The sequence below is a fragment of the Meleagris gallopavo genome, chromosome 5, assembly GCF_905368555.1.
Source record: "Meleagris gallopavo chromosome 5, MGAL_WU_HG_1.1, whole genome shotgun sequence".
Lineage (NCBI taxonomy): Eukaryota > Metazoa > Chordata > Aves > Galliformes > Phasianidae > Meleagris > Meleagris gallopavo.
The window spans coordinates 33,010,750-33,027,143 of NC_139408.1; the positions used below are offsets into that span (position 1 = coordinate 33,010,750).

Consider the following 16,394-nt stretch of genomic DNA (forward strand, 5'->3'; position numbering starts at 1 on the left):
ATCAAGAAACAGGGATCAGAAGATAAAAATATCTATTTTTGTGCTGCATAGATCCAATTTTTAGGCTGAATAGAGGGGTTTCAATAAGTTTTCTGTCAGATCATATCTGGGCAAAATCTCAGAGCTGAGTATAACCAGTGTGCAAGAGGAAAAAACACTCAATATGCAGGCTCTAAAGAACACATTAAAAATGAACATGTGAATCTATTGCAGTGTCTCAAACTCTCATGACTTTGATAATAAATAATCTATCTTAGTTTTGCTACCATAAAAGGTTTGATATAGCACTAGACAAGTTATGAAATGACTGCGTGGCATTGGTAACTATTATCAGGTTAAGAAGCTGTAACACTTATAGAATACATAAGCTGATAACAAGCAACATTAAACTGACACTCCAGGTTTTAGAAAATAGCAGAGATTAGGTATGTTGAGAGGTTTTACTGTTCTTACTTACAAGAAGGTAGCATTACCTGAGAAGTAGGCAGTTCCCAGAGATGCAAAGAGTGTATATTTCATGTTCTAATTCGTAGCTGCGTACTAGGTGTGAGCCAGGCTACAAATTTTTCATTCAGCAGTAATTGAATATCAAAAGCTCAAACTCTAGAAGCAAAATTTTTTGTAGACTGCTTTTTTTCTAGAAGAGGTATTTTGAAATGACTGAAGTATTTCCCTCTTTTCCGCCAATCCTGAATTTAGAGTGACAACACATTATATATTCTGGCAATACTATAGGATACATCTTACTGGCAATACATTTTCATTTTCTGTTCTGCTCCTCAAAATACTGTAGTAAGCCTGCAGGCTTACTAAAGATTGAGGTTTACAGAGATTTGTGCAGAGCACTACAATTTAGATGACGTCTCATTTCATCCCACTACTCACCATGTTGTTTCAAAGCAACTTCCCAACTAAAAGCACTAACATCTTTTTAAAAAATAATTTCTACAAAGGTCTGTGTTTTTGAGAATATGGGCATCTAAAACAATATGAATTGGTGTTTCTTAACTTTCTAGTTTTCTAGAAATCTAAGATTTAGTCGTACCCAAAAAGCTACTGTCTGAAAGGCACTTATTTGTATACTTTGATAAGTAAAAATGATTCTGAAAAAAAAATTGCTAGTATTTCTACTAGAATATTACTCTAGCTAAAAGAATATGATTAGCAGTGGCATTCAAATGTTCAGTTACTTATACAGTGATAAGTCCTGCTTCTGTTGTCCTCTGTGCACTTTGATCATTAAAGTAATGACGGTAATTAATTCTCATCTGGCAAGCAAATATTATTTTGTAAATGATGTCTACCATTCATAGTTTTGTGGGTACAGCTTGCATATTAGAAAGATTTAGCCATAGAGGGCATGCTCTTACTTCTATTGCTTCTGTGTCAGGTATTGCTAACATCATGTCCGTAAAAAAATACTAAAATTGTGGCAGTATAGGAAACTACCTCAAAATCCCTGCATTCCCCTTCCAGGATTTCATGGTACTCCACGTCAATCAAGTTCAGAACTGGGTTAGTGGTGCCAGATATTCCCAACTCCAAAAAAGAGGGTCAAGGCAAACTGCTGCTTTGACTCTCACAGCTGGGAGCAACAGTCTTAATAGACGCGTACATCTGCTATACACAGAATAACAATATCCCTAGCTACTTGTATTCATGCCCATCTGTTGAGATGGCATGCTGCCTGCTCACAGGTTGGTCACATCATTGCCACATGGCACAAAAGCTAGAATAGGGAAAGCTTATTTGGCCAGCTTATTTCTCAGTAAAAGTTAATAGCTCCTCTTCAGGACATTACAAATTCTGGCAGTGTCTCTTTGATATCATGAGCCATTCAGACTTGTTCCCAAATATATTTTCAAACTGTAGCACTCAACTAATAGACCTTTACACAAGATCATTAATATATGCAACAAGCAGTTTTTTGGTGAAGATCTGCCTAAGTATACTATGTGATATTTACACTCTCTTTTTCGCATAAAATACTCTTAAAAACAGTATATGTTGTGTATGGTTACACATCATACCATTAACCTATCTGTTAATGTAGATGTTAAGTTGAATCTTTCAATCTGTAGCTCATTTATGGCATTTTCAGACTCTGAATAGGTCTCTGCTAAAATAACAGCTTTTCATAGAATCATAGAATTGTTTAGGTTGGAAGGGACTTTTAAGATCATCTAGTTTCCAACACCACTGCTATAGGCAGGGACACTTCCCTCAAGATGAGGTTGCTCAAAGCTCCAACCAGCCTGTCTTTGAATGCTTACAGGGAGAGAGTGGAATTCATAATCGCTCTGGGCAACCTGTTCCAGTGTCTTACCATCCTCACAGTAAAGAATTTCTTTCTAATATCTAGTCTAAATCTACCCTCTTCCTATTTAAAATCATTTCCCCTTGTTCTGTTGCTACATGTCCTTCTAAAAAGTCCCTCCCCAGTTTTTCTGTATGCCCTCTTCAGGTACGGGAAGGCTGCAATAAGGTCCCCCCAGAGCCTTCTCTTCTCCAGGCTGAAAAGCCCCAGCTCTCTCAGCCTATTCTCATAGAAGAGGTGCTCCAGCCTTTTGACCATCTTCATGGCCCTCCTCTGGACCAACTCCAACATCTCTGTGTCTTTCTTGTGCTGGGGGCCCCAGAACTGGATACAGTACTCTAGGTAGGGTCTCATGAGAGCAGAGTAGAGGAGCAGAATCACCTCCCTCAACGTGCCGTCGTGCTTCTCATAATGCAACCCAGCATACAGTTGACCTTCTGGGCTGCACACATTGTCGGCTCATGCTGAGTCTTTCATCTACTGACAGACTGAAATCCTTCTCCTCAGAGCTGCTCTCAAGTCATCCTCCGCCCAATCTGTATTCATTCTTGAGATTGATCTTTTGTTTCTGCTACTTTGCAGATTACTATTTTCTGAAATAGCAGATTACTATCATAAGTGCAGACTTTTTCTGAATAAAAATATAGAAGATCTTACATTGCTGACTTCATTTGAAACAAAATTTGTGGCTCTCATAGCACCACTTCCAAATTAAGTTGAAGCAACATCAGTTTTCCTATTTTCAGGAAATTATTTGTGGAACAAATACAGATTTAGTCTACTGGTATGCTAACGTATGTGTGTGGAGTACATATCTTCTTTACCTCCTAGAAAAAAAAAACCTCTAGAATGTGTGTACAAGCATATGGTTCCTTCTATATATGAACTATACAGTATCTGTTGAAATATATATATTATATATATAAATGTACAGTAATTGTTGAAATGACGAAAGTGAATTATTTACTTGTACTCTTTAGTTACATACTAAGGTTAGTCTATGAAGTATCCCAGTGAATATTGGCTACATCCTCTGTTTCTGTGCTTTAGTTTAATATTCACACTATGCATTAGTGAGTTTTTAAAATTATCTTAGATATAATTTTAGAACTCAAATCCTTTTTGGTTGGATGATTTTTTAAAATTTGAACATAACTTACTAATAAGCAAAACAAATACATACACTGAAATATTCTCACTGGAATATTTCAACTAAAGCTGCTAAATAGGATATTAGGTTTTTTTGTTTGTTTGTTTTGGTTTGTTTTTTTGTTTTCGTTTGGGGGTGGGTTTTTTTGTTTTTGTTTTTGTTTTTTGGTTATTTATTTGCATGGTAATTGCTTTTAGTTTAACAGCAATAGGAACTTCAATATGTAAACCCCTTTTTCAATAATAACATTGCAAGTCAAATCAGAGTCCAGAGCAATGTTATGCTAAGAGCACCAATACACTGTATTTCAGATATCCAACCAAACCTAGTCCTCTGTCAGGTTAAGATCTGTGGAAGCATACACCTTGTTCTCTAGCAATTTAGATGCTAGTTGTCCATCACTGGAAACACAAAGCTTGTCTTGATCTCAGAAAGCACCAGATTTAAAAAAAAACAAACAAACAAACAAACAAAAAAACATTAATACTTATGTAGAAACTGCAACTGCAAATTAGAATAGAAACATTGTTAGATGTTTATCCCACAGACAGGTTGCGTTGATAGTTTCAACCATTATTACAATAATGAAGCAGCAGAAACTGAATGATACTGAACAAGAATTAAAATCCCAAGACTAGCTCAGATCTTCCTAAACAGGATAATTAGTACCAGCTAGTATGAATGAAAATATCATGATTTAGGCAAAGATAGAATTAAAATATAAATTAAAGTCTAACGTCCTTTCTCCTCATAGAGCTCTTGTTGCCAGACCACCCTAAATAATGACCACACTGATCTACAATTAGTCAGTTTCAGAGAATACAAAATAGCATGTATTCACTAGCCAGCCATCAGGTATGTTTTATTTCCTCCACAAGGACATCTTTGCTCAAGTCACAGTTACCATTTTCAGTTCCATCCAAGACACCATTCTTCTACTTACTAAGAAAAGGATTAGAAAAGGATTCCATTATTAGAAAGGAACCACCAGTGATTTCAATAAGCAATGCCCACTTAGATTTCTTCCAAATTATCTCTAAATATCTTTTTTATAACGTGGCCTGAAAATTAGGTAAGAACTGATGTCTGAGAAGCATGAGCTAGTGCATTCCAAGAAAATAAGGATTAAAAACTATTGGGAAGAAAGCACTAGTGCTATATGGACTTTTAAAATGTGATCAGAGAAAACAAATTCAGCTACAGAATAAAACACTAGATCAGAAATAAACAGTGAAAATTGACTATGGATGTCAGAGTTTATGGAAGCTGGAGTACCATGACACATCACTAAAATATGCAAATTAACCTAAGAAAATATAATTGCTATTGATAGGCAATTGAAAAACCTGACTACTCTGAGGAAATTAAAAGAGAGAAATTCATGTAATTTTGCTAAGTGATTTTTCTGTACAAGATGTAAAATACAGTAATTACATATTGTAGCACAGAGGAAGGTAAAGGGTAATTTCCTGAAGATATCACAGCTGACCCTAAGAGAATGAAAATTTCAGATGAATACTAGAAAATACTTTCTGATCCACTAGATTCTAATACATTTTTCTAAGGAGAGTACTGAAATTTTGGCTGGTTAAGAAATTTAGCAATTAGACTGGAAGATGTAACATCCAAACTGTCTGAGAGAAATGGTACTATACCAGCAAGAAAATTGAAGAAAGCACTATCAGATCATCTAATTTACCTTCATTTCTATGAAATTTAATGTTTGCTCTTTTCAGTTTAAGTTTGCTCATTCAGTCATGAAAATCCTTAAATCTCTGGACTCAAAAAAAATGTATCTCATTCAGGCAATAGTGCCTCAGAGCTATTCATGCCAACTGTCCAAGGTCATTTAAATACATTTTGCATGAAGTACCTTAAACTTAGTGTTTATATATTTATCAAATACTAATCAATATGCTATACCAGAGTTACAACTGGGCCTTGAGCTAAACTCTGAATGCTACATGAATTCAAATTGTGCAAGCAACCATCTGCATAAATGAAATTAAAGTGTATGCAGTAATTTTTATTCACAATACAAAAGAAATGAAGAAGTGGTCTAAATGCAGTACATTCTGCAATCTGTATTTTAAGTAAATCTTAACTGCGTTAGTTTTTTTTTCTTTAACAAGTCTAGCTTCAATTTCACTTTTTTCTCCAGCATATTACCTCCACTGTATTGCTAAAGTAATTTATTCCATCCTCTGTGGAGAGCCTGGATCTCATTTGCCAGCATATTTATCTTTCATGCCACTGCACTGTCATTCATCTGCAATCCCCACAGAACATCAGACCTGTGCAGAATTTCAATTAGGATTGATTCAACTGAATCCAGGCTACAGAAGTGAGGCTGACAGAGTGACCCTCTTGAGTACTTAATATGCTGAGTTTAAAAAGAAAAAAAAAAGAAAAGAAAAAAAAAAAAGGGGGAGATATACAAAATAAAAATACAAAACAGAAAAACAGCTGAAATTTAATGTCATATTTAATTAAGTTCTCTATATACTCAATATAATCTGCCTCACATTTTTTCAGTCTCTGAATTGTGTGGGCAAACTGTATTACAGTAGCTTTGATAACAACTAGAAAGAAATTACCATTATTATCTCTACTCTTCCTTTGAGGTTCAATCAACTTAAAAGACCACTTGCAATGAACAGAAAAATGATTCTCACAGAGGCTGAGCTACCTTAAGCTTTCTATTCTGTATCTATATACATTCAAAATTTGATATAGTAAGTGTGCAGGTAAAATGTCTCTTCTGGACTCTTGATTTGACAGATTTTACAGTAGTTTTCACTGTAATCACTAAAAGACTTCATCTGCTTGTCTGTTAAATGGCCTAAAAGAATTTCTTAAATAGTTCTTGGTTACTGTGACAGTGTTGTGTGTTTAAAGGCTGCTAAGCAACAGAATAGTACCTGAGAAGTCTTTATCTCTACTATTTAAGTATATAGTATTTGCATCCAAATTTTATCTTAGCTGCTTATAAATGATTTTCTTTGATTATACACCAGAAGCAGATGTAAATAAATACTCCAGTTTACTTTAAAGCATTACAGTAGAAAAGAGGATAATAACAATTCCACATTCAATCAATTTTTGTTGTCATTAAAAAATTCTGTTGAATTCCTCTAAAAATCAATTTTTTACCACAGAATACACAGGTATGAACTCCCATATGATGTAACATGAGACAAGATAAGAACATACATGTGGAACATTTACCAAATAAGAATAAAAAAATAAAATAAAATAATGGAATGGGGAAAATATTTGTGCACACATTTTGATGTCAAATGAAATAAAAGTCAGCTGAAACTGGATGAAATAATTAAAAGGGGCATCATGCATTTAGATACCATATCAGTGACTAAAGAACAAACAAAGGTTTGAGATGACATTTTCCTTATGATTTTTACTTAACATGATCAAACTTAAAATTATCTCACTAAACAAATATTTTGTAACTCTTTATCAGTCACAAATAAAAATTATCAGCGTATCAGAATTAGTAGGAAGAAGAGGCAAAATGATCAATTAAGTATCTGAAAGGGATTGAGAATGAACTCACTACAAGGTTGATTTCTTTCGGAAATTTGGTCAAAAGACCTACACATAGCTGCAGTAAAGAGGAAAAAGCATAGTTTATTGCATTACTGCAATAGATCTGAGTGTTCAGTCTGTAAGTATAGTGTGAGGTAGTACAGGTACATAAGAAGTTATGCTCCAGATAGACATTTTTTAACATTTCTTTTCATGGTTATTCTGAGGTATGAGCTTATAATTGATTAGATTTTTTTCTCTGGTACAACATACATGTGGAAATACTAAAGTCATCACGTTCCAAAGTATATTTGGAAGCACATACTTCTTTGTTCTGTCTTTGGGGAACAGATACAGTAGCAGCTGTATTACATACATTTACTTTAGACTACTGTATGGTATAAGAACTTAAGAATAGAAATCAAATATAATTTTGAAGAGCATGCAGGGGAATCTTACCTTCTTTCTTTATCTAGGTTTAGTTCACTCTTCACTGACCATAAAAAAAACTCTCCATAATCTGGGCTAATAGTAGTTTGATCTTCATTTCATAACCTGAAACCAAGATCAAGTGGTCCTATTTAGAGGTTTAGTACAGTTTGTAGACATAGTTATTGTCTTTAATAAACATTACCTATCAAATTATCGTATCAGTATGATGTTACAAAGCAAGTATCATGAGAGGAAATGGACAATAAGAGAAACTGTTTCCCTGGGAGAGTTACTATGTGTTATAGAAAAAAAGAAATAATAAAAGAGTATTATACGGAAATTGTGAAGGTAAGTATCAAAATAATACCAAAATTCAGGTGGCAATTACAAACCACTGAATACAAGTAAGATCCTTTTCAATTGGCTCTTTAAAACATGAAAAAATTGCTATGGGGAAGCTAATGAAGAATAAGGAATAGCATTATGACACTGGGGAAAAAGAACTGTTTCTTATGTAGAAAAGGATGTGACAACTGCTGACTATACACCTACATAGGAGCTGAGAAAGGTAGTCAGTCTTTTCTTATTTGATAATCAGTAATAGCCTGGTTTTAATACAATGGTATAAGAACATTTATCTAGATCCAGTATTTGAAATACCTTAAGTATTTATCTAAGTTCATACATTCAGAGAATAATGGGAGAGTATATAAAGTAAACTTTATACCTATATAGTAAAATATAGTACATACAGTAGAATTTAATTGCTGGTTCATTCCTCAAGAAATGTTTTGCTGAATAGATAAACGTTTCCTGATTGTAGACGTAAAACTGAATATCATTACTTTTGAAAAATTAGCAATGATGTTCAAACCAGATTAAAGGTTATGGTGACCATTTTTTAATATTTCATAATATATAATTTATAGCAATAGTGACAGTAATAGTAATAATAACAACTGTTCCATTTAATTTAGTATAGTTATTCTTCTGGATTGTAGTCTGATTATACAAATTGAACATATTTTCTGTGTATTTAAATGATATTAGCAGACAACTTTCTATCAGACTGCAGTAGTCAACTGAGATAACTATAGATGCACAAATTGTTCTAAGCAGTATACTTAAAAAGGAAGACAGATTATTATTCATAAAATGAACTACTGCAAACATAAAGGACTGGTCAGACAGATGGAGTTCAAAGATCAGAAGTGAATTCTGTCATGTGTTTAAATACCTGAGATAACTCAAAGCATTAGCTTACAAGCAAATGGAATATTGTTAAACCTAAAATGTGAGATACAAGACAAAATCTGTTCACAGTTTAAAAGCATCAAGCTGTAAATGACATTTTTCCTTCTAAGAAAAGTACATTATTCTTTTTTTCTGTCTTCTTTTTCAAACAAAGATTTTACAATTTCATTCCTACTTTTATCACATCAAATAGACATTACTTCATTTTGTTCTCTATGTTTTATTCTAAATATATTCAGAAAATATTAACAGAATTTTTTGAAAGCTTGTTTACTAAGTAATGTTTATTGTCATGTGAAATAGCATCACATATTAAAAGACCAAGTTCTATTCTTTATTTATTTTCCCCACTTGTGGTCAGCTCACTTAGGATGAAAATTCCCATCACTGACATGATAACCTAGATAGTGTCATATAAACTAGTAATTGGTCTTCATGGAAGACCAAGAGATCTAGATTAGAAGAAAATTGTTCCTCCAATCCTACAGTTACCCATCCTTAAAAACAAGTTATATATTATTTGACCTATTCTTAGATATCAGCAGTTATATAATCCACATGGAATTTGCAGATCCAAAATTAGTTCAGACAGAAGGTAGACTTCTACAAATCAGTGATGAGAAGAGGGTTTTACCTTACCTTTCACCTTCATTTTACTTACCTACATTTTATGTAACCTACTCTTTTTCTATTAAAATTAGTACACCCTTCAAACGTACTATCTTAAAATCCATCACAGTATTTTTTCTTTTACAAAGGAAAAGATTTGCATACACTAGTCTTTACTGTGCCATACAATATTTTCATTCTTGATCTTTCTATTTATTTATACAAATTTTATTATTACTTTGATTGCCTTGAAACTAATTTTTGTTATTTATTCTACCTGATTGTTCTACTGTTCTTAGTCTGCTTCCTTACATTCCATTCTTTTTTATTGTTGTGCAACTTTTTTGTTTCATTCCTAAAAGAGATCTAATACAGACACATAGATCAATTACTCTATTTTCTGTATATACTCATCGCTAGGAAAGTTCACTGTTACACTCTTAATAAGGTTGTTTACATTGACTGACAACTCTATTACACTACTTTGCCCCTAGATTTTGCTTCTATGAAGGCTTCTTTTCTTTTCAATGATTTTATTGGGATTCTTTTATTTTCAAAATTTAATTATACCATTCTTTAAAATATTCAGATATTTACTGCCTAACTTTACACACTGAAGTAAATAAAGGCTGGAAAAGTCTGTATCTTTTCACTGCATAGACATATCTAATTCTTATCAGCTGCATGTTACACATATGTTCCCATTACTCTTGCTATTTAATTAGGTATTGACAATATAATTTTTATTGCCAGTAAACGTAACTTATAGAAGTCAGTTTTAAATCTTTTTTCACTTACTGGTTGCTGAGAATGGGATTTTCAAAAACACATTGCCCCAGTTTATTTTTCCAATTGAAACTCACTTCATAATTGTTGACTTTTTTTTTTTTTTTTTTAGTGCATGAAATATAAACTTTTCAGTATAAAAGTTATCCTACTTCTGTTAATGTCCATGGCAATTTTGACTTCAGTGGGCTCTGACTTAGGTAGGGGACACAGACAAGGTGTGAACAGATATGTATGAAACAAATGTAATGTCCGAGGTTGTGTGGTTTCTATTTTTTCTACAAGAAGCTCTGCTGAATCCTCACTGCACTCTGCCTGTGACTTTTAAATAGATTTAAAGAGATGAATGATTTCACTAAATATTCTAGAACTACTGCAGTCCAAAATACACTGAATAATACTGTCACTAGAATAAAGCGTATCTGGAATGCGTGTGCAACATAAAGGCAATGTTCACTATTTGGAATCAGGTGGATATATGTGAGATGACTTTTTTTTCTTTTTTCATATTTTTATAATTATGTAGCTTGATTTCATTCTGCAGCATTATTTATCTATGACCATAAAAATCAAAACTAGACACATTATTCTTGGGTGTTCCTACTTCCACTGTGAGAAGTCAGAATTTAGCAGTGAATGAGAGTTAAAGATATTCATTAAGAGAAATCAGGCTTCATTATTACTGCAGCGTTCTGAGTGGATTAGCAGAGATTGCTTTTCTTTGGAGATGTATTTAAAAAGGACACCACAATTGCAGAAACACCTGTAAATGATATAACCTCACCTGTAATTCATTCTGTACTCTGTAATGACAGTAGCAGAGCTTCAAAATTTCACCATTTGGTAAGACTTCCTTCCTTTCAGAGTGTACTCCAGGGTAGAGAGCAGTTATTCCAGTTAAACTGTGGAAACGGATTTTTATCAGTTAGCAGCCCTCAGTAATATGGCCTATAGTGATGAAATTAAAAAATGTTCAAGATGTCATTTAGAATAGACTGTTGGGAGCATATCAGTTAACAGGACTCTGCACTTGTTGGTATATCCAGAGGAGGAAAACATGTCTTCTAATCTCAAATCCTCAGATCTGTATACATCATAATAAACAAGAGGAGATACTGCCTGAATTATATTTTTTTTAAATAGTAATAACCTATGTTCCTCATTAAGTCTGCATTCACCACATGACAAGTAATATATCCATAAAACACTAGCTCAAAATGCATATTTTTATAAGCTATATACTTAGGCAACAAATTATTTTTTATTGTAGACTACCTGCTAGTATATACTGTGAGTTGCTAAAGTAAAATAATTAAAAAAAAAAAATCCATAAAAGTCTATTTACTTCAACAGTCACCTTTTGTTTACAATCACAACCCACTTGACTGCTAAATTAAAGCCTATGTTTACAGCAGAAAAGCTATTTTGAGCACAGTAACAAGAAAATTATCCATAGTTTAAATTTTAAACTTATATGAAACAAACATATGTACTTACTGGCCTTTTTCTCAGCCCCATTACTATAATTTAAGTTCAGGTGTGAATTTACAGCACACTAACTACCCCACACTAATCTTCCATGTGATTATTAGGAATGTATATTAATAATATATTAAAACTGAGTGAGTGAATTCTTCTTTTCAGTAGGAGTTATCTTAGTGGTGAAAAGACAAAATGCAGATTAACGTATATAAAGAGTATTAAATGAACTTTTAAGAAGTGGACTGAATAATGCATGTTTGTTAACAGTGTATTTGATGATTCAATGGGAAAAAATATTTCCTATATTATTATTCAAACATCCAAAAAATACCTTGCACAAAAACTATGGCAACAAGCCTCCAGTGATGTTTGCAGGACTACATTCATCTCTCTCTGAATCCTTACTGTTATTGTTCCTTCAGCTTTCTAGGATATCATTCTTCATAGTCAGATGGTTGAGACTCCATTGCAAGATTTTGCCCTCTATCTTCCAATCACTCAGAAAAATATTTTTATGTTTATTACATTTTAGACAGTTCAATATATCTCCCATTTGATTGCTGAAAGCACTTTTTCCCATAGCAACAATAACAAATCAGAAAATCAGATCAAACTCCTTAAATCATTAGTAATAGTGCTCAGATATTACTAACAAGAAAGCTTGATTTTGAATACTTTACACTTTTGACAGACTGCAAATACAAAATGCAGATTGCAGACAAATATTTTCATGTTTATTGTTCCCATCTCACTTGATGTCAGTGGAACGCGGATGTTTAAACACGCTGATATTTCTTTAGTCATTTATCCCCAGACAAGGGTAGATAAGACTTACACTGTGTCAAGTATATTCCTTCTATGCATACATTTTCATGGTTTATGTCATCTGTAGGTAATGACTGACCTTGTTATAGCCACTTGCATAGGGACAGATTTTCACTATGAGGATTGCAGAGGCTATTATTCATCTATCATTCTGACTTCAAAACCACAGGCAGACTTTTGAGAACACAGTGTGAAGAGAGATTATGCATAAATAGTCCTGTACACATACGTATTCCAGTAAAGATACATTATTATACAAGTCAAAGAGAAACCTGCAGTCTAATTCAAAAAGCTGTGAAGAAAGTTCCACTTCAAAATGAAAATATTTGCCATAAAGGTCTCATGTCAAATATGTCAGACGTGTCAAATATGAATCAAACATGTGATTTATACATACAGAGAGAATGCCAGACTGTTTGTGTATAAGACGATGATGACTCCATTCATAGGGTTATATCCTAACCTCTGTCCTAGGAAGAACTACATATATAACAATTTTCCTAAAGAGAAACAATGTTTTTATGTTCCTTGGGATTACTCACATATACTCAATTATTTTTAGGTAGAATAGTTTAGAATCTCAGCAAGCCACAATCAGATCACGAGTATAACAAATGTGTGAACAAACTAGCACTAATGTTCAGCACAGACCTGATCCAGCTCTTTCGAAATCCATGGAAATCAACTTCCGCTGAACTAAACCCTTCCCCCTTTGGAATTCCATTTGGTGAAACATACTTTAATTATTTTTCTCATTCTAATTTCAAGAAAGTCTCACAGTGAAGCGTGAAGAAAAAGAAACTAAAGAAATAAATGAAAATAAATTTTTGAATGTTCGCTTGATCAGAAGATATGACTAGCAAAATTAATAACCTTATACTTTTAATTAATAGTTGCATATGTTCTTCATGAACATAGGAGAAAAATTTTAGCAAGGTCCACAACACTCAGATTGTATGCAGGTGAACTTCACAAATTTCTACAGAGTCATTCATTGGTAACCCCAACAATGTCCAAATATTTTTCAAAGAATATATCTAATAAATTGAGAAAGTTGACATAACAAAGAGTGTATTGCAGAAGGCTCAAAGTTTGATATGAAATGCCTAGGCTTTTTTCTTTGACTGATTGGATAGCTTCCACAAGAATGAAATACATGCTAAAAGATTTACAGATAACTACATTGCTGTGTTGTTGCTAAAATATTAAGAAACCACTGTCCCACAGGGTAAACTGTAACAAATATTGGCACATTAGCTAATGAATAGCTGTAGGGTAGTGAAAAAAAAAAAAGAAAAAAAAAAAAGAAAGAAAGAAAGAGATCACAGGTCTAGGATTCCAAAACAGAATGTCTGTAAGTAATTCACACTCAAAGAAAAATGTCACTTTCCTTCTACTCTCCTTACTAATTACATTTAGAACACATGTTCAACATTTGGTAGATACTGTTTGAAGGCAATTTTTTCTGGAAACAGCCTCAAGGTATCCTCCACTTCCTTTTCATTATAGGAAAGTATGACCTAGAAATACTGAATAATAACCTTAAACCAAAAATATTTTTAAATGCTCATAAGAGTGGGCAGCCGTTTTGGAGAAAAGATAGATGCATCACTACCAGAGAAATATAGCTATGTCATTTTTAAAATTATGCAGGAATTTTGTTTCACATTACATAGTGAAACAATGAGAGGAACATTCTCAGGATGTATTGCCAGATCAACACAGAACTGAACAGCTACCATGCCTTTTAAGCAAATATTTAAACACTAAAACTGGCTGCAATCTGCCAATATTCACCTCCCATTAAAGTTAATTGAAATAAAACTATCTGGATCATTTATGCTGACAAAAGTACTTGAAAATTATTACAAAGTCAAAATTAGCACGATCCATTTTCTCAATAATTACTATTTGTTCAGGAAAGTAAAACTTCACAGTCCAGAGTTATCCTGTAAAATAAGACATCCACCCTCACAGAACATAGATGTGGTACATGGAAGGGGGAAAAGTACATCATTTGTAATAAAACACTCCTCATAAACTCGGGTTTAATCTGCTAAACTATGGATTTTAATGTTAATCCCAAGAATTTGTATGGCCTCAATGGCCTCAACTTGACATAAGTGATAGAAACCTATCTTTCTATCTTTAAGACATCATATTATGCCTCTTATCTAACAGAACAATCATCTCTAAGTCTGTGGCCCTAACATGTTATGGTTCTTTGCTTTTGCCTTTGCAAGCAGTTTAAGAGAATAGATCCTTCTATTCTGCAGCATTGTTGAGACTGCACCTGGTGTTCTGTGTTCAGTTCTAGATCCACAAGTTAATGAGAGGTATAAGCATACTAGAATGAGTCCAATGTATGGCTGCTAAGAAGGTTCTGGAACACTTTTCCCATAAGTAAAGGCTGAGAAACTTGGAACTGTTCAGAGTCAGAAGAAAAGACTCAGGGAGAATCTCATCAATATAAGTAACCACTTGAAGGAAGGATGCAATGAAGATAGAGCCAGCCTCTTTGCAGTGGTGCCCAGTCACAGGACAAGAGGCAATGGACATCAGCTCAAACATAAAGGTATCCATGTAAACATCAGGAAGCACTTCTTTACTGTACTGATGACTGAGCACTGGCACAGGTTGCCCAGAAATCTCAAGTGTCTCCCACCTTGGAGGTATCCTAAAACCACCTACCTGGGCATGGCCCTAGGCAACCAGATGTATACATTTCTGCTTGAGCAGGGAGTTGGACCAGATGATCTCTTGAGGTCCTTTCCAACCTCTACCATTCCAAGAGTTTCTGGGGAAAAACAGAAAGAAAAAGAAAATATAATTCCCCCTAGCATTCGTCTCTTCCTTTAAAAATACTTTTTTCACTAAGATTTTTGTAGTATTGAACTACACTAATTTAAACAGTGTTAATTACTGCTCTGAGTAAACTTAGTTTGGGTTAAACTCTATCATATCATAAAGTTAACACAAGTTAACATGAAAAAAAAAAACTATAATAAAAAGTAAGAACATGAAATATAATATTAATTCATATAACTTACAAAATGATTCAAATGCTGAAAAGCATTTCTTACAGAAGCAAATTTGAAGAGAAATACTGGCGCATTTTACACCCCATTCAAAGCCAACCAATATCTCCTTACATTTCTTTCTGTACATTAATGGCACTCTGAATTGGGTGTCATGATTCTTGCCTGATAAGAAAAAAAAAAAGTAACAGAAATGGTAAGAGTAGTCTGCAATTACAAGGATAGATTCACTACCAGCTTTCGCTAGACAGAATTTGCCCACTAGATGAAAAGTAACTTCCTGGCAGCCTTTGCTGTTGAATTCTTAACAAAATGAATGGTCCTCTACTTTAGTTAGAACTCCCAGAAAGAACAGAAGTTCAAGTGTCTTCTAGGCTCTTAGATAGATACTTTCCAAGCTTTCTGTCTGCTGTCAAAAAAGTGAGATTATACTATAATACATGCATTAGCTGCCTTGCCTCAATTCCTCAGGGAGGCCAGACACTGCAGTTTTAAATGAGCTAAACCAGTGGTGAGAAGAAGTGTTGACATCAGCTATATTACAGAGAAGACAGTAGAGGTGTGACCTTCACTGTGAATTCACAGTAAGATGACAATGGATGGTTACCTTGTCACATCTCTACCAATTCCAACTCTGTAAAGTGGAGACACAGTATGGGTCACAGTCTGAGACAGGATGGATTTTAAGCAAGTCAGCCTGAGCCCAGGCAGACAGGAATATAAGGTCTGTGAGATGGGAGAAGCCAGGCTACAGCTTAATAGCAAAGCAATTATCGAATACGAGGGCGAAGCTCTGTCCAGACCTTGCTTGTCCCCTCCCTGCTCCTGAGTCTTCCATTAACTCCCCAAAATATAGTTGCTCCCACTGATTGAAGATAGTACAATCTAGTCTATCACTTTTATGATTGACGTATAAAGACAACTACATAGTTTTGTTCTATGTAGTTTTTTGTGT

The 16,394-nt window shown here is 33.8% G+C and overlaps 1 long non-coding RNA gene across 3 annotated transcripts in view; it reads right to left on the reverse strand.

Annotated features, from left to right (window-relative positions):
* Positions 1 to 15,558, reverse strand: part of LOC104911176 (uncharacterized) — a 77,255-nt gene extending 61,697 nt beyond the window's left edge. For 2 of the 3 annotated variants that reach the window (XR_014883281.1, XR_014883283.1), the window contains exons 1-3: positions 13,053 to 13,848; positions 10,879 to 10,996; positions 7,473 to 7,568 (exon numbers count right to left, since the gene is read on the reverse strand). This is a non-coding gene — a long non-coding RNA (uncharacterized LOC104911176). Of the gene's footprint in view, positions 1 to 7,472; positions 7,569 to 10,878; positions 10,997 to 13,052; positions 13,849 to 15,092; positions 15,199 to 15,484 lie in introns of those variants that run through there. The other variant, XR_014883282.1, reaches the window with a different exon arrangement.
* Positions 15,559 to 16,394: the final 836 nt, after the last annotated feature.